This window comes from Lissotriton vulgaris, chromosome 5, assembly GCF_964263255.1.
Source record: "Lissotriton vulgaris chromosome 5, aLisVul1.2, whole genome shotgun sequence".
NCBI lineage: Eukaryota > Metazoa > Chordata > Amphibia > Caudata > Salamandridae > Lissotriton > Lissotriton vulgaris.
The window spans coordinates 1,653,500,692-1,653,522,940 of record NC_141693.1 but is presented as its reverse complement, the minus strand read 5'-3'; the positions used below and the strand labels follow the sequence as shown (position 1 = coordinate 1,653,522,940).

The 22,249-nt window shown below is 42.2% G+C and overlaps 1 pseudogene; it reads left to right on the top strand.

Annotated features, from left to right (window-relative positions):
• LOC147716911 (uncharacterized) overlaps positions 1-22,249 on the top strand; it is a 149,597-nt pseudogene that overhangs the window by 73,205 nt on the left and 54,143 nt on the right.

Sequence of the window (22,249 nt, the reverse complement as noted above, 5' to 3'; positions counted from 1 at the left end):
ACAGAGCGTAAAAATTGTAGATTCCTGTGGTCGGTGTAAATTGTTATTGGATGTCTTGCCCCTAACAAGTAATGGCGCCATTCTTCGAAGACTGCTTTTATGGCTAACAATTCCTTGTCAGCTATGGCATAATTCTGTTCAGTAAGGGTTAGCTTTCTTGAGTAGTAGGCGATTGGATGCATTTGACCAGTTTCTTTGTGCCTTTGAGACAAAATGCCCCCTATAGCAAACTGTGAAGCATCCGCCTCTACAATGAATGGATTAGAAGGGTCAGGATGCATTAACACAGGTGCTGAAGTGAAATGATTTTTTAGATTTTGAAAGGCTTCTTCAGCATCAGTATTCCAATCAAATTTTGTGTTCTTCCTCAATAACTTAGTAATTGGGGTTACCAATTGCGAAAAATTACGTATAAAACGCCTATAAAAATTTGCAAACCCCAAGAAACTTTGTACTTGTTTGACTGAAGAAGGGCTGGCCCAATCTAAAACTGCCTGAATCTTCTTAGGATCCATTTCAATACCATCTGGGCTCAGGACATATCCCAAGAAATCCACTTTGGTGGTGTGGAAGACACTCTTTTCCAACTTAATGTACAAGGAGTTGTCAAGTAGTTTTCGAAGAATAGCTCTTACCTGTTGTACATGTTCTACGGTGTTTTTAGAATAGATGAGTATGTCATCTATGTACACAATGCAACAGATATCCAAAAATTCTCTCAAAACCTCATTTATGAAAAATTGAAAAGCTGCGGGAGCATTACAAAGCCCGAATGGCATGACCTGGTATTCGTATAAACCAAATTTAGTACGAAATGCCGTCTTCCATTCGTCTCCGCTGCGGACTCTAACCAAATGATAAGCTCCCCGCAAATCTAATTTAGTGTATATCTTAGCATCTTTTAATTGGTCCAAAAGTGTCGGGATCAAAGGAAGAGGATATCTGTTTTTGATGGTAACATTATTTAGAGCTCTATAGTCGATGCATGTTCTCAACTCTCCCCCCTTTTTCGGAATAAAAAAGAGGGGGGAGGATACAGGAGATTTCGAATGTCGGATAAAACCATTGGCCAGATATTCGTCTAAATATTCTCTTAGGTGCTCGTTTTCTTTCTCGGTGAGAGCATAGATTCTACTACATGGCAATGTAGCCCCCGGTACCAAATCTATCCGACAATCGAAATCCCGGTGAGGGGGTAGTGTGTTAGCCTTCTTTTTGTCAAATACATCATGGAGGTCGGAATATTCTTCTGGAATTCCTTCCAGTAGGAGTATGCTCTTTGAAGTCAGGGGAAAATTATTTCCTAGGATTATCACTTGGGAATCTGGTGTTGTTAGACAAGAAGATACACAATGATCTGAGTCAAATAACAGGGTTCTTTCCACCCAATCAATTTTGGGATTGTGTTTGACTAACCAAGGTATCCCTAAAATCAAGCGAAATTGAGGGGCGCCTATGACGTCAAAAGTTATGTTCTCCTTATGTTTTTGTAAACAAGTCATTGACAGTGTTTCGGTGTGGAATTGAATTAGTCCCGATGATAACTCCTTACCATCCACCGCTTTAACCACTTCTGGGTGTTGTTTGGCTTTGGTTTTAAACTCTAACTTCTGCAAAAACATAGTATCTATGAAGTTGCCTGTAGCTCCAGAATCAATCAAAGCATCAACAGTCCATTCCTTCCCCTTTTCTGTTTCAGATTGCAAAGTAACAGTAATACTAAGATGATGGGAAGCAATCTCAGGAGTTATTGAGGCCAAGCTAGATAACTCACTCGACAATCTGACCTCTTGATTAGTCGAGCCAGTTAGTTTTCCGACTGCTGTACAAGAGCCACCTCAGAATTCTTACTCTTAGGTTTATTTGGGCGAACTGGACATTCCTTGACGAAATGACCTGATTTGCCGCAATATAAACACTGATTCAATTTTCTTCTCTTGTCTTTCTCTTCCTTACCCAGGGGCCCTTTAATTGTACCTATTTGCATTGGTTCAACTCCAGAATCTAACTTTGACGAGCTTTCAGGCTTAACACTATTGTACCTTTCCTTAAATGAGAACACCTTAATTTCTGTTTTACCTTTTTCTCCTCTGCGTTCTAAAAGTCGATGATTAAGCTTTACTACTAAATCAATAAAATCTTCGATGGTGTCTGGTGGGTCTAAGATCTGTGTGACCATATCTTTTAACTCATCTCTAAGCCCTTTGTAAAAAAGGGAAACTCTTTTTTCTTCAGGCCAGCGGGCCTCAATAACAAGTCTATTGAACTGAGAAATGTAATGTAATAAATCCGAAGACCCTTGTTTGAGATGCAACAATTCATGGTCTGCGGACTGGACAAAAACGTGCTTGGCAAATAACTTTTTCATAGTATTCTTAAAAAGTCTAAGGTTATATAAAATTGGGTCATCGCGTTCTACAATTGGCACAGACCAAAGGGCTGCGTCCCCCCCTAGATATGACAAAATAAAGGCTACCTTAGAGGAGTCATCTGGGAAGGCTGCTGGCTTGGCTATAAAATGCAAATGGCATTGATTTAAAAAGATCGAAAACTTATTACTATCTCCCAAAAAGCGTTCAGGAGGTGCTAAAGGTACTGTAATTGGAGTAACTACCTGAATCTGAGTTGGAGTAGAGGAAGAACTGGGACCAGAATGCAAGGTCTGAAGTCCTGGCTGAAACGTGGCTGGTTTCAGAACTTGTCTTTGTGTTGAGGGAAACCCCCACTGACTAGAACCAGATTGCATATTGCTCTGAATATCTGTGATATCCCTACGAAGGGCTGCGTTTTCGGCTTGAATAGTCGTTAACAAGGTTGTTATATCTTGCAAAGAACTTGCGATGGAAGGATCCATAACGTCTGGGCGAAAATATCGTCGTGTGCTTTGCCTTCTGACAAGGTTACAAGCAGCCTTACCTGTAGGTTGCCTGTAGATGATTTCGCAGAGACGTTATGGACCAACTTCCCCAAATTCTAGGCAACACCTAGTGACTGTTTTAATACACTGAGGTAATTAAATAGAAATCAGGGAGGTAGGCCGGATCGTGGACGCTACCTGCTTCCTTGATTGTCGACCTGCGAAGCAATAAGGAGAACTTTTGTAAATACTGATTTCTATACTGTCTATTTTAATCCTAACAGGTTTTCTATGACTCTACTTGGGCTTTAGTGAGTCCTACCTGCGACTGGTTAAGATCTGGCGTCGCGTCCGTGTTGTCGTCGTGAAGGGGGGTTGGGCAAGGTGATTGTTGACGTAGAAGATTGATTGTTCAGCGTTTGTTCTCTGTAAAGTAAGTGTTCAAAGAAGAATGATGAGTTACTGCCTTGCAAAATTGTTTGCATTATTCATAACATCCCTTTAAACTATCTTCCACTTACTCTGACTTCTCACCATGCCGTTCTTCACCTTCACTCCCTAATATGTATCATATTAAAACAAAAGACAAAATGGCAAACACAAAATAACATTAACTCTCTCTCTTTGATAATTCTCAAAGTCTCTAAATCCTTTTTCTGAAGTCTTTGTAAATTGCTCCTTTCCTTGGAATTTCTACAGAATTGGAAACTTGAATCTTTTCCAGGTAAGTCTCTAGTTCAAATATTCTCTGGTCGCTTGCTTGCGTTGGGCGCCAATAATTCAAACAAGAAGAAGAACTGTAACTTAGCTTTAAGTTTTCTTTTCTTCTTTTCAGGTGATGCGCGCGATGAAACCAGACCTTCAAAGTCCGTCGTGCAGGCCGTCGTCTTGGGACTCCAGCAAACACCTCCGATGGGCGACGAAGACAGAAGGCAAAGCGTCGGTTTACGTTGGGTGTGGCTTTTTATAGAGGAACCACACCCAGCCACACCCAAGGAAGGTTGACGCATCGCGCGCCAAAACCATGCGTGCCGTTTTCCAGCGTGCGCGCTGAAAACGGCATCTCTGCTCTCAGCTCTCCGCTCCTTCTCCGAGCCTTCTCCTGCCCTGAACACAAGTCGGCAGACCCTTTCTGCATCAATACCTGTCATTCACTGGCCACAACGTTCCTCTCTGTCTGGCTCACAAACTCGATAAACTTGGGCCATGAATCCAACAAGCACTTGGCAAAAACAAATGACATCATAAATAACAATACTATACACATGAATCATAAAAGGCCTGAATCACTGTATAAAACAGATTCTGAGTATTACACAATCACACACTAACATATTTCTGGCGTGCTGGTTGCACGGGACAGGGGTGGGTTTCAAGAGTGGGAAGTGGGAAAATCTACACCTGCATGTATGTGCATATAAGGCAGGTGAGGGATGGAATCATGACAATTATCCTTCTAGATTTCTGGCCTTCCACTATTAAAGATCCCTTTTGCATCTGACCTCTATGCTCCTTTTTCTGCCCTTAGTCCCTGTTTTGACTTTCCCCTGCCACAGGGCCACCCGTACCCCAACATCCCTTTTCCTCCTTCCACCTCCATTCCCCCTAGTGAAGCGTTCAGACCCATTGCTAGTCAGTTGATGGTTTGGTACCCTCCACCCATTGTCTAGAGCTTAGCATTTGTTACAGATTATTCACTAGTTATTATTGCACAGACATAATACCAATGTGATCCTATCCCAAGCTAATAAACCAGAATACAAAAGAAAGGATAGACGCAGAGGAATGTGGAAGACAAATATGAGAACAAGGAAGAGTAATTCATCAGAGTGGAATCAATGAGCAATCTAATGACATTTCTACTTTCAAAGTTTTAGGGCACAATCCTTGCTCACTTTCTTCATGACATCTGTATCATGTATCACCCAGATCCTAATTCATATTAAGTAAGAACTCTTTAGCTTTGACCTTGGATGTAAAAATATGTCTTGTCGTCCCTGAGTCTAGCCAGATTTGCTAAAAAGGCCTGTGCCCCCTTGTCCTGAAATGGGTGGGTTGATCAGTTGCCTTAACCTCCAGAGTCTCTCGATCGTGACATGACAAAAGTCTGTACTCACGAAAAAGGAGCATGCTTCAACAGTATGCTTGGAATCCAGGCCTGCTTTCTCAAACACCGAATGCCTGAGGAGGATTCCCGAAAAAATACAGACTAGCCCTTGGTTTATCTGATCTGTGTTTTGACTGTTTCATAGTGAACAGGATTTGATGTGGCCTTTTTACCTCCTAGTTACACCGTTCCAGCTCAGGGAAAGCACTCTTGAATAGTTTCACAATAAATGTTCTTATGTCACTCTACCCAACACTCTCCTCCACCCCCAAAACTCTCAAATGATTACGACGTGACCAGTTCTCAAAGCTTGCCAGCTTCCATTAGGCGTCCATCAGATGCACCTTCTGAGCTGCTGTCAGTCTTTTGTTGGCCACTACTTCAGATTCCAGTGTTGTCACCCTCCCTTCCATTGCTGCCATCCTATATGAAATCTCTGAGCAAGTCTTTGCCACCTTTAAAATTGCTCCATGTCATTTTCTGGTAGCAGCGTGGGCTCTGCGGCTATCTACCTGGGTCTCATCCTTGTTAGACATTATCCCTTGATAATGGCTTCAAGTATTGGTGAGTCAGATGATGGCCCTTGATTTAGATGGTCTTGGGTTTCCACTGAGTTTCCCCTTACACAGTGCATGGTTGAATAGTCTCATTTTAAATTGCCTTCAGCAGCTGGTTTTCATGCCACCTGCAGGGAATTTCTTGACTGTTGGCCAGGTGTTATAATGGAGGGTGTCTCCTGCTATAGAATAACTTCCTTTGCTTTCTCCATTCAAAAAACTGTGTTTGTAATTGCCTCCAGGGGAATCAGAGTCATCTCCAGACCCATTTGACCAGTCAGATAGTGAAAAAAGCACTCCATTACCTCAATATCTGACCCTGGTTTCCTGTAGGCAATATCTCTCTTGTTTCAACTGCCCTTCTCGCCCTTTCCTTGGAGGGCTATCCCATGTTCAAAGAGCCACCTTTCCCATGGATTATTCATCCCTTTGCCCCCCGCTTTGAGGAAATTGCCCCCATATAGTCTTTGGTGCCTTCCCCATTCTAAGGGTTTCAAAGCCCTTGGGCCTCCTCCAGAGCCCATCAGACTCTCCCTATGGGCTTTCATTGACCTGTCGGCCTGTGTTGTTGTTGACATGAGGTCAGGTGCTTTTAAAATCTGGAGGACAAATACCAGTTCCTTCAGGAGGCTCCTTGGGCATAGACAGAGGCTGTGTACACACTTGCTCCCTAATAACTTCAGCTGAGTGGGCCTCTCCTTGAGGTGCCATTTGCTCTGCTTCCAGCCGAGTATCTCCTGTGGTACCTGTCATCGCTCTCCCCTGGGGGGAGTGGAGGGGCATGTAGGCCTTTTCAAAAGATCCACAATAGTCAGCCCGGGCACTGATGTGCTCCCTGGATTGGCCCTTTTCCTCCTTGTCTGCTCTGGAATTCAATGGGTTTCTATATTAGTTACTGCCGCCAAACCTTCCTCATCCCATGCCTACTCCGTTAGCAGCTTCTGAAGTTGTCATGGCCCAGGCCTTTGAGAGGCCCACAATCTTTGGACCCATCGACCCTGCTGTTGGTCTCCAATATTTACTTCCACTACCACCACCCGCAGGGCCTCTGCTGCTGCACAAAATACGGAGCAGCTGTCTTACTGGTCCTGGAGCTCAGCTCAGCTCACTCAACTCCCAGAGCATCCTCACTGTCCGCCACAAGCACCAGCAAGCGCACACAGCAATCATGCTCCAGTAGAGGGGAGGGGCGTCGGCTACAGATGAAGCCAAAACCACCAGCTTCGACAAAATGGAGGGCAGTGCACAGCCATTTTCACACACCACCATCTTGTTCTGTGATTCTAAAAGGTTCCAGTTATTATGGAAAGGTATATGGTGTGTCTACCCAAGCTCTTCAATACATAATTCTTTGCTAAGACCCAGTCCCATTCCAACGTTATTAAACAGACAAAGACTGCACTTCTTCCGTTCCAGACAAGGGAACAAGAAAAGCAGGTATGCCTATTGAATCGTTGAGCTATGGAGGTTCTCTGACAGGCAGCCTTTTTGTTATCCTAGTCACTGATTTCCCAAAGCCTGATGGCCCCTCATCTTGGACCCTGCTAATTCTCCTTGACAGCGGAGCCTCTTGGCTGTCTTTGAATGTCATGTCTGTCATGTAACTCCCAGTACTCCACGTATTGTGGTTTGCTTAATAAAAAGCTGTTTTGATCAACATGGGCATCAGCAATTAGGATGGCTTTTGAATATTTTAATTAATTACATTTTCTTTGAGAACTGGCAAGAATTCCCACCCTATGCTCTCTGTTTTTGCAGTGTCCCACACATGGATAGATCCTGCCATGAAGAAGACCTTTGCTAAAATTACCTAGGCCCAATAAGAAGGTCAAAACACGTCACGGTATGCATAAATGTAGCCAAGAGAGAGTCATTACTGAGCAAAAGAAGACAAGTAACATACAGGAGCGGCAAGGAGACTAGTGATACCTCCATGACCATAATAAAAAGCTCTGACCACTAAGGGTCACATGGTACTTTTGGGACCTTAAGACTGAAGGCCATAAGATGGTCCCTGGCTAATGGAAATGTGTAATCGTTGTTGGTTAATATTGTTGAAAACTACTTCACAATGAACACAATATTTGAATAAATATGTTGGACACTTACAAATGTAAAATCATTGTATCTTAGTATGCAGTAATGTTGCATTGAATGTATGTTGTGTATTTTTTTGATGTGATGTTAATGCAAATCTGTAACCATTATGTATTGTTTGTTTGTCGCACATTACATAAGCATGTGTTTTGGTGTATGAAGTAAAGATACTCAACAAAGTGACATAAGTGTTTAAGGTTTATATAATTTATTATCATATACTGCTGTTTGTGTTACCATACATGATGGGCCTTTTTGTGTGAAAGGTAATGGTTTAGTAATTCAAATATGTGAGAGCTGAGTGGACACAAATTTATGAAAGAATAAGAAGCCATCATTGGCTAACATGGACACAGAGTAATGACGCAGTCAGAAACAAGATACAAAAGAATTTATGGTGTAGGGGGTACACACATTTTCAATACATCAGTTTGAGCCCCACCCCTTATTACCTCAATTGGATCACTCCCCATCATGATATGAACTTTATAAAAGTGGCATTTTCAAAATTGTAATTAGAAACCTGACTTTACCATTAAATATGGGTTTTCATTACAATTCCAAAGACACAAAACTTGACATAGATACCTGCTCCTAATGGGAAATTAAAACAATATTAAATGTAATAGGAAATCCCCAATTTTATCCTATTTTAGGGGTAGACCTCAAAGTAGTAGGAAAGACTACTACCAGGATATGCGCAACTCAAATGTACATGTCCAAGTGTTTTATAAGACAGCACTCTGTCTATGGGCTACCCAAGACCGATCTTAGGTGTGCCTTATCTGTAACAAAAGAGGAGGTATAAGGCTTGGCAAGAGGAGTTTAGGGCAAAGTTGACATAGCAGTTTAAAACTGCATTCAGGATGCATATCTGGCCTGGGTCACGTTTTAAGGTACTACTTAAGTGGGTGGCACAATAGGTACTCAAGGCCCACTGAAGGCATTTTAATTCACAGGTCCTGGGTATATAGTATACCACTCTTCAAGGGACGTACAAGTAAAGGAGATATGCCAAATGAGTATAAGCCAATTTAACCATGGTTCAGACAAGAGTTCACAAGCTCTTTAGGATTGGTTAGCAGTAGTAAAGTGTGCAGAGTCTTAGACCAAAAAAAAAGAGTTTAACAAAAAGTGGCGGGGTGACCCTGCAGAGAGGCCCATGTTCAAAACTGACTGAATGTATTCCAGGGTATTAAAGTGATTGTTTGGAAAGTATTTCATTTGTTATGGACTACTGTTCAAGGTGAAAGCAACGACTCTGTAAACTGCTGATTTAAAAGCTTCTGTCATTATTTTACCAGAATATATCTAGAATCTCCCATCTGATCATTAAGCAACCAATCCATCGTCCTAATATCTGACTTGGAAGTCTTGTGCTTATAAAAATGGAGTTAATGACAGATGTATCGTCCATTCATTTTGGATCCATGGACTTTATGGGAGATGTAAATCTATCACGAATAATGTAATTGCATGTGTTGCTGTTTAGTTTTATTTACTTTCGTACGTAAACCACTATGGAAACCTTATAACTTCCAAAACATTTGTTAAATACAATGCTATGATCAATCAATTTACAATTTTGTACTTAACATAATGTCACAGACTAAAATACAAATGAAATGGAAGAAAAGATGTGTTCGCCCTCAGAAATAGAAAGTAAAAACTGGATAGTCACTAACTATTTCCCAATTCAATATATAAGAAAGTTCCAAAATAAGTGTTTGAAAGCTATTTCCAAACATTGCCTCACCAGATCTGTGAGACTCTCTAACATCGTAAAACTGTGATGCTTCGGATACTGTAGGTATACCACTGAGATTCAAGTCCTATCTCTGGTACTGTCTATAGATGTCAAGCAGTCAAGGGGAAAGACAAAAAATGCGACAAAGTGATTCCACATCCATGTTGCACAAGTGGCATGTTGATTTCGGTACCTTGTTTAACAATGGGATCAAAGTTATTAACCCCTTCCAGGCTCATGACGAGCTGGGCTCGTCATGAAGTAGCCTCCTACCAGGCTGATGACGAGCCCAGCTCGTCATACTCAATGGACTTTTGAAAATTCCAGCACAGGAGGAAAATATCACTAGTAGCGATGGTGTTAAAACAATTTGGAGAAAGCAAAACTTCGTTTAGGATTTAGTCAAACAATAATCATACTCATCTTATGAACCAATGATTCACTGCTTTATTTCTGCCTGTTTTCAATATTTTAGTCTTAGCCATAATCAGGTGAAAAAAATGTTTACAGCTATAAATTCCAACGGTTCATAAATCTTTGAAGTCCAATCAGTGTTTACTCCAAAAAGACCCAAATCATCAGCTTCCACTAGTAAGAAGAGGTCTCTAGTCTGGTTGGAAAATAAAGCACCATTATCAGGAAATAGGGAGGTTCCATAGGTAGAGACGAAACAAAGTGAGGGCCAGCACATGGTTTTGTTTAAGGACAATGTTGGTTGTTTTTTATCTGTACAGAAGGCATCTCTGTCATAGCAAACCCTGATAATTTATATGAAATTCCAGAATTCCAATTAGTATTATCTTTGCCTAAGATTTTATGTTTGGGCATAGTGTGTTCTTCGCGTAAAGGATCAAAAACTGTGGAATAATCTAACCAACTACAATATAGGTTCCCTTTTCATTTGCTATCCTTTCCAAAAAGCAGAAAGATATATTGTAATCTGTGGGTCACAACCAAGGTCTGAAGAGAGAAATATTATTCATGTCTAACCAATCCCTAAGTTATTGAGGCACAAATCCATCAAAACCAATCCTGACAATGAAACAAAGCAATTATTCTTAAAATTCACAAACATTGTAATTTTTTTAAGGATAAAAATGAGTTGGCAACCCATGAGGAGGCATGAATGAAACTCTTTTTAATTTCTTCTTTAAACAGTGGTAAGGCACAAAATGGTAGGGTCAGTATGTAATGTGTAGTCAATAACAACTATAACAATATGCATAACCGTAGAATAAGATAAAACAATAGTATGAATTGTGGAGAGAAAAAAAGGAAAAAACAGAGAGAAATTAATTTTCTAAAAGATATTGATAGTTAGTATGGCCCTCACCCTCATTATGATGGCAGGTGGACCGCCACTGACAGGCCATCGATATCGATCCGCCCAACTAAGGCATCGGTCTGACTGCTGCATTACAATGCAGCCGGTTGGACCGCAGAGGTGGGGGGGTAGGACCCCTATCTCCAAAGGATCAAAGATCCCATTGGGATGTCAGTTTGATTCCTAATCCCTATAATGAAGTCCTGTGCAGGCACCACCATGTGGATTAGGATATCCCTTTTTGACTGTCTGTTCATGGCGGTCCCCCCATGGCCTCCGCTGTGTGTCCCGGGGGCACATGTGGTGCCTCCGGAAACAAGTAAGTAGGCACCAAATGGTGCTTGACACACGGTGAATGGATGTTTAAAAACATCCCTTTTTCTATTGCAGCTTGTGCTGCAGCCCTTTTCTGGGTTGCAGCACAAAACGTAATAGAAAAAAGGATCTTTACAACTGCCTACAGGGCGGTTGCATCCTAATCTGGCAGGGGGAACCGACGACTGCTTTTCGGTTGGTCTCACCTCCTGCTGCAATGGCAGTCGGACACTCGTCCGTGGCTCGTAATGTGGCCCAATGTTTTTTCATTGGTAAAATTCATACTGCACTTAACCTTCAGTTTTTCTTATGCAGGGAAATCATAACATATTTTGTCAGTGTGCCTTCTTCAGATTAAGGATTTTTTTAATCTGTGCTTCGGTTGTTATAATGTATCAGACACCAATATTTTGTCTCTTTTGCACTATAAAAAGACAAGAATAGAGTTGTCAGATGCTAATAGGCACACTTGGCCACAAAAGGGATCTCATTAATAAGGGACTTGTACTCCTCTTCCTGTCCTTTGTCATTCACAGACCAAAAATGTATTCAATCTGGACTTCTACACCATATAGGTTCTCTACTCTTGAAGTGGTCAGCTGCTGGTCTCACTGCCTCAAAAATCTAGAAACTATTGGACTTGTACCAATAATATCTTCAATCCCATCAAAATGGGACACACAGTTAAAGATTTTGAAAAAGAATTTGAAAAAAGATGAAACTTTTTTTTGATGCAAATTAATAAACTCCATTGGCTGAAAGTTGCAGAGTGCCTATGTATCATTTTTAAACAATCTATGACTTTGGACCATCCCACTGCAATACTTATGCCATCTGCATGTACACAACCCACTTCTATCAACCATGCTGAACATGCCCTTCTTGATCTTTTACTGACCATCGCAGCGAAGGGGCACTTTCCTGCACAGAAACAATCTTTTGAGGCGTTTTACTCTTTCAATGTATGCTGCAGAATATGCAGCTCACATAGAACGAGGAAGTAGAGAGGAGAAATAAAGACATTTGTTCTTGTTACGCCTCACCTTGGAAGGTGAAGGGATTTGACGCTTTCCCAGGTTTAAATGCTCTTTTAAATCTGGGACAGCATCAAAATCCATGGGTGTTGCATGGGAAAATCCACCCAATGCCCATAAAACACTTCCTGATCGCAGAGTACGGCAACACAGCGATTTGCGCTGCCTTGCCGTAATCCATTATCTAGGAGGTCATTCAAGGCCACTCATAGTGGCTTTGTGTGGCCTTACAGATATGATTTTGTAATCTGCGCAGAAGGAACGTCACAAAAAGTGCACCCGGCTGCACAGGATCATCCTTAAAACGTAAAAACCTCACTGGCTTGCACAGTGCTCAAGCTTATTAGCCATACACTGCCCCCTCTTCCTGGTAATTCCCTTCTCCTTTATCTTCTATGTCTTTCCTTTTACTCTCTTTATCTGCTTCTCTTTTCAGTTCTCTCCGTCTTTAAAGACTTCTAAATCCTTATGGGTGACTGATACAATGTATCACTCTACCACCCATTTTTTCTTGTTTACGTTACTTACTGTTTCCATTTTAAGTTGTTACCAATGTTTCAGTCACCTTTGTTTTAGGTGCATTCCATCCTGTTGGCATGTAACCACTGTTCAATAAGATTCATTATTGCTCTCATGAGATTTTCCTTGTATTTCTTAATTTTTGTATTTAATGCTTGTGAGCTGGAGATTATTAATTTTGGGTAAACTCACTATAAAAACGTATTGAAAAAAAAAAAAAATAGAGCAGCAACATTCAAGACAATTTTTTTTTTCACTTTTCCTGGCAGGCTTTCTGAGCAGGGTAAGAAATTTTGATATCTATGTGGTAAGTCGATTACACTGAGGTAGTGCTCTATGTGACAGGGTTAGCTCTTGCTGTGAATGAGCTATTCTAGGTCTATCCTGTTTCTACCTCAACGCTTCCGATCTGTATTCTTTCGGGTTGGCATTTTATGTTAATTTTTATATGAATCTTATCACTTTTGCCGATGATGGTGAAGAAGAAGATGCTGCATTTATGGCTGCCTTCTCGTTCATGCTTAGGAACAGTCCTATCTTGACTTCAAAGACAATCTCAGGTCTGACCTTGTAATGCAGATTACAGAACCTGCTTCCTTATTTCATGCTTGAGAAACTATAATGTATTGCTTTCTTAAAAGTAAGGGGCATCTTCTGAGATGATGTATTTATTTGGTGAGTTTGATGATGCCTATGTAAACATATTCTGAATAGGCATGATGTGGGTCCCTGATTTTAATTTGTGCATGCACATTTTCGGGTCTTCGGGTAATCAAATATTTGGGTAGATACCCCAGCATTAATCTGATTTGGTCTCTTTCTTCTAGACTTACAATGATGTGGATAAGGTGCACTTTATTTCTTCACTTTTAGTTCGCAGCATCAGTTGTTGACATGTTAAATCCTAGAATGCAGATTTGTAACAGTGCCAAAAACTCTGCTCCGTCTACTGTTGACCTGATTCGGTTCTCCTTATAAAGCAGTCTCACATGCTGTTGTTTACGATATTTCCATGTGGTATGAGATTACTAGGCCGACAATTCTTGTGTTATAAAATTCACTTCATCAATTATTGAACTAGGCAAGGGAGAGCTGTCATGAGCATTTCAAAGGTCAGTTTGTGCATTACAATATAAACGTTAAAGTATGCAACCAGCAAGTCTGTCAGTCCCGAGTATATTTTTCTAAAGTTTGACAAACTATACTGCGAGTTCTACATCAGGGGTAAGTCTACTATAGGTAGAAAACAGTCCTAAGGTAATTGAAAATAATTAATATTATTATTCTGTTTTCAAGTTGGCCAGTATAGGTTAATGAGCGCCCTTTGGTTTGTCTTCTGACTTTGATGATGACATTTGGTCAAGCATCTTGCATGCAGTTCTTTGTAAAGGAAATACAGTTCCCCTGTTGAGTATGTTACTACAGATGATGACGTTTAGAAGGAATGTCTGACATAATATCGACAGACAGAATATCGAAATACAAAAATATCGGCACAAAAATATCGACATCAAAAATATCGGAGTCATATCTTCATAAAGGTAAGTACAAAAATATCGAAAAAATAATATCGTAGTACAAAAATATCGAAATTAAAAATATCGTTTTTTTAAATGTATTAATAATAATGTAAAAATAATTTTAAAATACATATAATTTTACAAATATTAAATAAAAATATTAAAACAATTTTTTTTTTTTAAACTTTATTTTTGGTGGCGAAGAAAATAAAGAGGCACAAATTATACAAGTGACAAGGCAGTTAACATAGACGGACCAAGAAGGTCAGCTCCAAAAAGGAGGTACACAGCCAGGTGCGGCCCACATCCCGGGGGCAGGGCGGCACCTCGTGAAACCTGCAAAACCATGAAGGGATTCGCCTTTGTGCTCCCAGAATCCCCTGATCAATATCAATACCTTCGCCAATTTTCTTGTATGGTGCTATACCAATCCAAACAAAAACATAACAAGAACAAGAACCCCATGAATGGCATTTGTGGCATTGATGCAATCACAGAAGGAGAGGTAGGCAAGGGCCTACTACAAAGTGGTCCTCATAGTAGAATGTGGTCGATGGTAAACACAATAACAAACAAGTGTACGCAACAAGGAATATCGGCATGACTCAGGGGACTGCTACACCACCTCAAGACCCTGCACCCGGGATCCCCCCCCCCACCATCATCAGACTCCGAGGAAGCGGAGGAAAACAGCTCCGCGCTAGTAGCGTCCGAGTCATCCTCCTCCATCCCCTCGATGCACATGGCCCTCCAAGCGAGTAAGTCATCCTGGAGTTTCCCATCCCTGCGTGTGCTCTGCATATGAGTCTCCTCCGCTAAGGCCCATTCCCTAGCGTCCCGTAACCAGCTAGAGATTTCAGGCGCCCTCTGTCCCATCCAAGTAATGGCCACCCGCCTTCTCGCCAGAACCAACAGGAGTTGCAGTAATTTGTAGGACAGACCCCTCTTCCTGGGTTTGGGCACCAGCGCCAGCAGACAGTGAAGCGGTTCCAGTTGGATCGCAAGGTGTGTAATCCGGGTAATGTGTGCCACCACCTCCACCCAAAAATCATGTACTAAGGGGCATTCCCAGGCCAGGTGAAGGAATCCCGCCCGTTCAGCACTACACCTAGGGCAATTATGGCTCCTGTCCGAAGAGATACGGTGGAGGGAGGCAGGCGTCATATATGTGCGATGGAGAAAGTTAAAATGTATCAATTTGAAACGCGCATTACAAGAGACTTTACGAGTCAACATTCCTATCCGCTTCCTCTGGGCTGGATCCAATTCAATCCCCAGGTCCGCCTCCCAAGCCCTCCAAGCAGGCATCAATGGGGGAGTTGAGTCCCTGCGCAATATTAAAACAAAATTAAAACTAATACATATACATTTAAAAGAAATAAAACACTTAATAATTTAATGTAATTTTCTTTTTTTTAATTTCATTTAATTGATTAAATGTAAATTATTTTTATTTTTACCCTGTACGCCTGTACCCCAAAAATCCAAAACTGACCCTGAACCCTAAAAATATCCCTGTACCCCAAAAACCCAAAACTGACCCTGAACCCTAAAAATATCCCTGTACCCCAAAAACCCAAAACTGACCCTGAACCCTAATAATACCCCTTTTCCCAAAAACTGAAAACTGACCCTGAACCCTAAAAATACCCCTTTACCCAAAAACTGAAAACTTACCCTGAACCCTAAAAATACCCCTTTACCCAAGAACTGAAAACTGACCCTGAACCCTAAAAATACCCCTTTACCCAAAAACTGAAAACTGACCCTGAACTCTAAAAATACCCCTTTACCCAAAAACTGAAAACTGACCCTGAACCCTAAAAATACCCCTTTACCCAAGAACTGAAAACTGACCCTGAACCCTAAAAATACCCCTTTACCCAAAAACTGAAAACTGACCCTGAACCCTTAAAAAAACCCTTACCCAAAAACAGAAAACTGACCCTGAACCCTAAAAATACCCCTTTACCCAAGAACTGAAAACTGACCCTGAACCCTAAAAATACCCCTTTACCCCAAAACTGAAAACTGACCCTGAACCCTAAAAATATTCCTTTACCCAAAATTAATTAATATTATTTAATTACCATTTAATTATTAATTAACAATAACAATAAAGTAAATATATTAGCACATTAGCAGTAATTAATTTAATTTCAAAATTAATATTATTTTTTCCCAATTAATTAATGAAGAATAACAAATAATTATATATAAAAAGAATTACTCTAATTAATGTAATTAACTAATTAATATTAATTAATTACCAACTAATTAATAATTAAAAATATGTACAAAATTATATTAAGTAATTAACTAATTAATATAAATTAATTACCAATTAATTATTAATTAAAATATTTACAAACATATATTAATTAATTAATTATTATTAAATTACTTCCCACCCTATTCCCCTATAAACCCATAACCCGCTACATAACATATTTATCAATTAATCAATTAATTAAAATTAATTAAAAATTAATTCACAATTAATTAATTAATAATTCCTACTAATTAATAATTAATTTAACATAATTAAATTACTTCCCACCCTATTCCCCTATAAACCCACAACCCGCTACAGTAGTAAAAGACAATATTTAATTAAATTACATTAAAAATAAATAATAAAACATAATAAATACAATATAATATACACTAAATTTATTTAAAAATTGATATTAGTAACATCAAAGTTATTTATTTCGATATTATTGACATCGATATTTAAAACTTCGATATTACTGATATCATACTAATATCGATATTAAGACTGTTGATATTACTTACCTTCGATATTTTGTCCCATCGATATTTAAACTTCGATATAATTGTATATCGAAATTTAAAACTCGATATTTTGTCTGTGTACCGTTTAGAAGTCAATGATCAGCATAACAAGCAAATTGCAATTTGCAGTCATTCATCCTTTGTTAATTTTACCTCCCTTCAGAACTAGAGGATACAAGAGGTGTAGTTACCAGTTTCCCTTTCAAGATGGGTTCCACTTATGGATAAATAATGTTTTCCTATTTCGATATTAGTAAGGTGGAATGGCAGCACAGCAGAAAAAGATTATTATGAGAGCAAGCCACAAGTCTCTGGTTTTCAAGAGCCCTTCATTGTGATAGCGTCTTTAACATCCCGCACCTTTAGCTTCAAGTGCTCTCTCAACCTTGAGGTGGAGTCCATTGAAGTAAGAGCTGTAGCTCAGCTGAGGGAACAGCCCCACGATGGAGCTTACCATCAGTTGATGGGTGCAGGTTCGCCATCCTAGTAAGGAAGGAACGAGAACAAGGTAAAGATTTTGGCAAGTAAAGGGTAACATGCTGGCATTCCTCTGGGGACTGAAACAGCGGGGTTCACATGGGAAGTTGTTCTCATCATAATTATTTCGCCTGTGTATAGATAGTATGTTTAGTTAAGCTGTGATATTGGAGGGTATTTCCCTTCTCTTCATTTTTTATTTCATTGCCCCCCAAGATTAGCCTTGTTGCGGAAAATTGCTATTTTCAAAACAAGAGGCAGTAGAAGTATTTACAAATCTTTTTTCCAAAACACAAGCCCCTGGCAGCACACAGGACAACCACCAACCAAGAGTCCAACTGGAAAGGCTCCCTTGGCATTCCATCCCAGAGTAGAAGTCTAGAATGGACTGCATGTATTCTTGATATTCCCTGAGGACAGTGCACCCCTTAACAATAATGAACAATAATGAACATGAAGAATACCACTAAATATAAATATAACAATGTAATACTGTTTGGAGAAAATCAATGATAAAATACAGTAAGATGTTACACAATAAGTTGTATATTATCACTGTAGGTGTAATTCAAGTACTTACAAAACCTTATTAGCAAAATCTTCATGGTATTTTGGTCTAACAGTTCTACTACCCAATCTTCCCTTATAATTTCCAGTTGTATGTATATCACTGCCTGTATAATTATTTGCAACTGAAGTAGAACCTCAGAGTAATACAGTAATGCTACCAGTTGTATCAACACACCTAGATACAACAGAAGTGTCTACATCAGATGAGGCAGCAGAGGCATGAATCATCTTCACCCAGTGCATACACGACGTTGTTCAACCACTCATAACTGTCTACCTCAGGTCAAATACACACCATCCCTTTCTCTTAGAATAAGGAAAGGACCACTAGCATGACGCAACATACCATCACCCAATAACACAGCTTTACATAAAATGTTCTTTACAATCAAACAAGCTGCAATTTTTATTTCACCTTTATTCACAATTCTGCAATTCTAGATCTAAAAAATGTCCCCAACTTAGAGTTCCACATTCTTAACATCAAGTGACTTAACAACTTGTTCTTAGAACTTGCTCATGTTCTCCCTATTTTACCTTTCACTTCTTCAGGTCACCATTCGACTTTTCTGGCTGGCTTCCGACTTTTCCGCACCTTATTGTCCTAACTCTGCAGTGTTCTACAACTCATCGAGATTAAGGAGATATTGAATTTCAAAGTGTTATGTTAAAATAGCACCTAAAAGGACAAAGCACCACTCGCAGTCATCTGGTCTTGTTAGACTTGGGAAAGACACAGGTTTTGCAGGGAACATGGGCCAGATAGTCCTTCAGAAAATGTTACCTTCTATAGTCCAAAGCAAAGAGTTCAGATCATGTAGAATGAGGCCACGAGGAGCAAGGTGAGCATCACAGATGGCTGTCGCTGTGGTGTGAAGAGCTGTTTGGGCATCACAGACTGTCATTACTAAAGCTTCTTTTTGCTGGTCACCATGGGCTGTCATTGCTGTAGCACCAAGTGCAGATTTTGCATTGCTTGTTATTACTGGCGGTTGTTGTAGTACTAAGAGTCATGCTCACCAGAACTTCACGTTGGCTGTCATCATGGGCGGCAGAATATCGGTGTGAACATGCCCATTCATGGTTGAGAGGATCCAAAATGTCAGTAATTCCCTTTTTTTGAAGTGGTGTGCACTCTGATGCCAGACAAAGGATCACACCTGGGAAGTCACGTCTTGGGGATCAGGGACTCACTCTACCAGAGGCCAGCAGGGCTCATGAAGGTCATGTTGCAGGTCCAGGCCAGTCCAGTGCAGCAGATAAACTGGGTAGTTTTTGGGAGGCCTCCAGAGTTTGTTGTGTCTCTGTAGCTCAGAACAGGATGTCAGCCAACTGACCCTTGAAGTCAAGCAGGTAGTCTGGGAGTGAAAGGAGCAGGTCAAGTCTTCCTTCTCAGAGATCAGGGTAGGCCTCAAGCAGCAGGACAGTTTTCTGGGGAACAAGGCAGGTGGTAAGCAGCAGGGCAATCCTCTAGGAAACAAGGCAGTCCTTCGTCTTGTAATGTCCAAAGATGCAGGACTGTACTTAAGAGGGGCTCTTTAGGTCTAATATATATATATCTGGTGCCAGCCTTTGAAATGGGGGGATTCCCTATGCTATCACCACATCTCATTCTGGAAATGTCTTCACTTCCTCTATCAAGGTTCCCAGAAGTCTGGGATGACAAAAGACTAGAGCCTGGCTCCTCTGTTTGGGCTGGAAGCAAGCCTTTTAAAACGTAAGTGGCACAGGAAACAGCTCTGCCCTCAACTATTCAAGCAGGATTCATTCAATCAACTTGTAAATCGTGCTACTTACCCGCGAGGGTCTCAAGGCGCTGAGGGGTGGGGGGGGTATAGTGCTGCTACTGCTTGAAGAGCCGGGTCTTGAGGAGCCCTCTGAAGGCGAGTAGGTCTTGGGTCTGTCGTAGATGGGTGGGGAGGGTGTTCCAGGTCTTGGTGGAGAGGAAGGAGAAGGATCTGCCACCAGAGGTTGTTCATTGGATGCGCGGCATGGTGGCGAGGGCGAGGCTGGCAGAGCGGAGCTGGCACGCGGGGGTGTAGAAGTTGAGTCTGTCATTCAGGTAGGCTGGTCCTGTGTTGTGGAGTGCTTTGTGTGCATGGGTGAGGAGTTTGAAGGTGATCCTTTTGTTGACGGGGATCCAGTGCAGGTCTTTGAGGTGGGGGGTGATGTGGCTATGGCGGGAAATGTTAAGGATCAATCGGGAAGAGGCGTTCTGGATGTGTTGTAGTCGTCGCAGATGTTTGACCGGAATTCCTGCGTAGAGTGCGTTGCCGTAGTCCAACTTGCTGCTGACGAGGGCTTGGGTCACTGTTCTTCTTGTTTCGGTCGGGATCCACTTGTAGATCCTGCGAAGCATGCAGAGGGTGTTGTAGCAGGAGGAGGAGATGGCCTTGACCTGCTTCGTCATGGAGAGGGAGGAGTTGAGGATGAATCCTAGGTTGCGTGCGTGTCGGTGCTGCTCCCAGTGTGGTTGACCAGCAGGAGTCGTCCCATGAAGAGGGGGTGGGGCCTAGAATGAGGACGTCCGTCTTGTCCGAGTTCAGTTTCAGGCGGCTGCTTCTCATCCACTCAGCGACAGTCTTCATTTCCTCGTAGAGGTTGGTCTTGGCGGTGTGCGGGTCCTTGGTGAGGGAGAGGATGAGCTGGGTGTCGTCGGCATAGGAGATGATGTTCAGGTCGTGTTGGCGGGCCACTTCTACGAGGGGGGTCATGTAGATGTTGAACAGGGTCGGGCTGAGGGATGAGCCCTGGGGTACGCCGCAGATGGTGTCGGTGGCTTCAGAAAGGAAGGGTGGGAGGCGGACTCTCTGAGTTCTGCCGGAGAGGAAGGACGTGGTCCAGTCCAGGGCCTTCTTCTGGATACCGACTTCATGGAGGCGTGTTCTTAGTGTGCAGTGGCAGACCGTGTCGAATGCAGCTGACAGGTCCAGGAGGATGAGAGCTGAAGTTTCGTTGTTGTCTAGCTGGCGGCTGATGTCCTCTGTGGCAGCGTGAGGGCAGTTTTGGTGCTGTGGTTGCATCTGAATCCCGACTGGGATGGGTCTAAATGGTGTTGTCCTCGAGATGGTGGGTGAGCTGCATGTTGGCGATTTTCTCGATGACCTTCTCCGGGAAGGGGAGCAGGGAGATGGGCTGAAGTTCTTGAGGTCTTTGGGGTCTGCTTTGGGCTTCTTGAGGAGGGTGTTTATTTCGGCGTGCTTCCAGCTTTCCGGGAATATTGCTGTGTCGAAGGAGATGTTGATGATCTTCCACAATTGGGTTGCGATGGTTGTGTCCGCTTTGTTGAAAACATGGTGCGGGCAGGTGTCTGTAGGAGATCCTGAGCGGATGGAGTTCATGACATTGCGTGTCTTTTCGTCGTTGACGTGGGACCAGGAGGTCAGCTAGTTGGTGCAGGTGGCGTTCGGGGTGTGGTTTGTTGTGGTCAGGGCAGGTGGGGAGTTGAAGCTGTCATGGATGTCGGCGATCTTGCGATGCAAGAAGGTGGCCAGTGAGTTGCACAGATCTTTTGAGGGTGGGATGTCGTTGGTGTTGGAGCTGAGGTTGGAGAGTTCCTTCACTATGTGGAACAGTTTGTTGCTGTTGTGTGTGTTGTTGTCCAGTCGGGCTTTGAAGGATGATCACTTGGCTGTTCTGATGAGGTGGTGATGTCTGCAAATGGCGTCCTTGTGGGCTGCATGGCTGTCTGGTGCGTGGTCGTGAAGCCATTTCTTCTGTAGCTTCCGGCATGTCCGTTTGGAGATCTGAAGTTCTTCTGTGAACCAGGCGGCTTTCTTGCTGGGGTGGTCGACGTAGGGTTTCTTGATTTGGGCAAGGGTGTTGGCGCAGTCGTCGATCCACTGTCTGAAGTTTCGGGCAGAGGCGTCTGTGTCAGTGGCGTCGGTAGGTGGGTTCTGGGTGAGGGTGGAGGTTAGCTGGTCCTCTGTGACTTTGCTCCAGCGAGGCAGCTGTTCGGTGCGGTGGTGCGTGGCTGGTTTCTTGAAGGTGAAGTGGATGCACCGGTGGTCAATCCAGTGGAGTTTGGTGGTGTGGTTGAAGGCGACGTGGATGCTTGTGGAGAAGAGGGGGTCGAGCGTTTGGCCGGGGTCGTGGGTGGGTTTGGTGACGAGTTGTCGGAAGCCGAGGTTGGAGAGGTTGTTTATCAGGGTGGTGGAGTTGGCGTAGTTGTTGTTCTTGAGGTGGAAGTTAAGGTCTCCGAGGAAGATGTAGTCCATGGAGGCGAGTGCGTGGGTGCTGGCGAGGTCGGCGACGGAGTCGCTGAAGAGGGCACAGGGTCCGGGGGGTCTGTAGATGAGTGTACCTCTGAGGTTGGTGTTGGGGTCA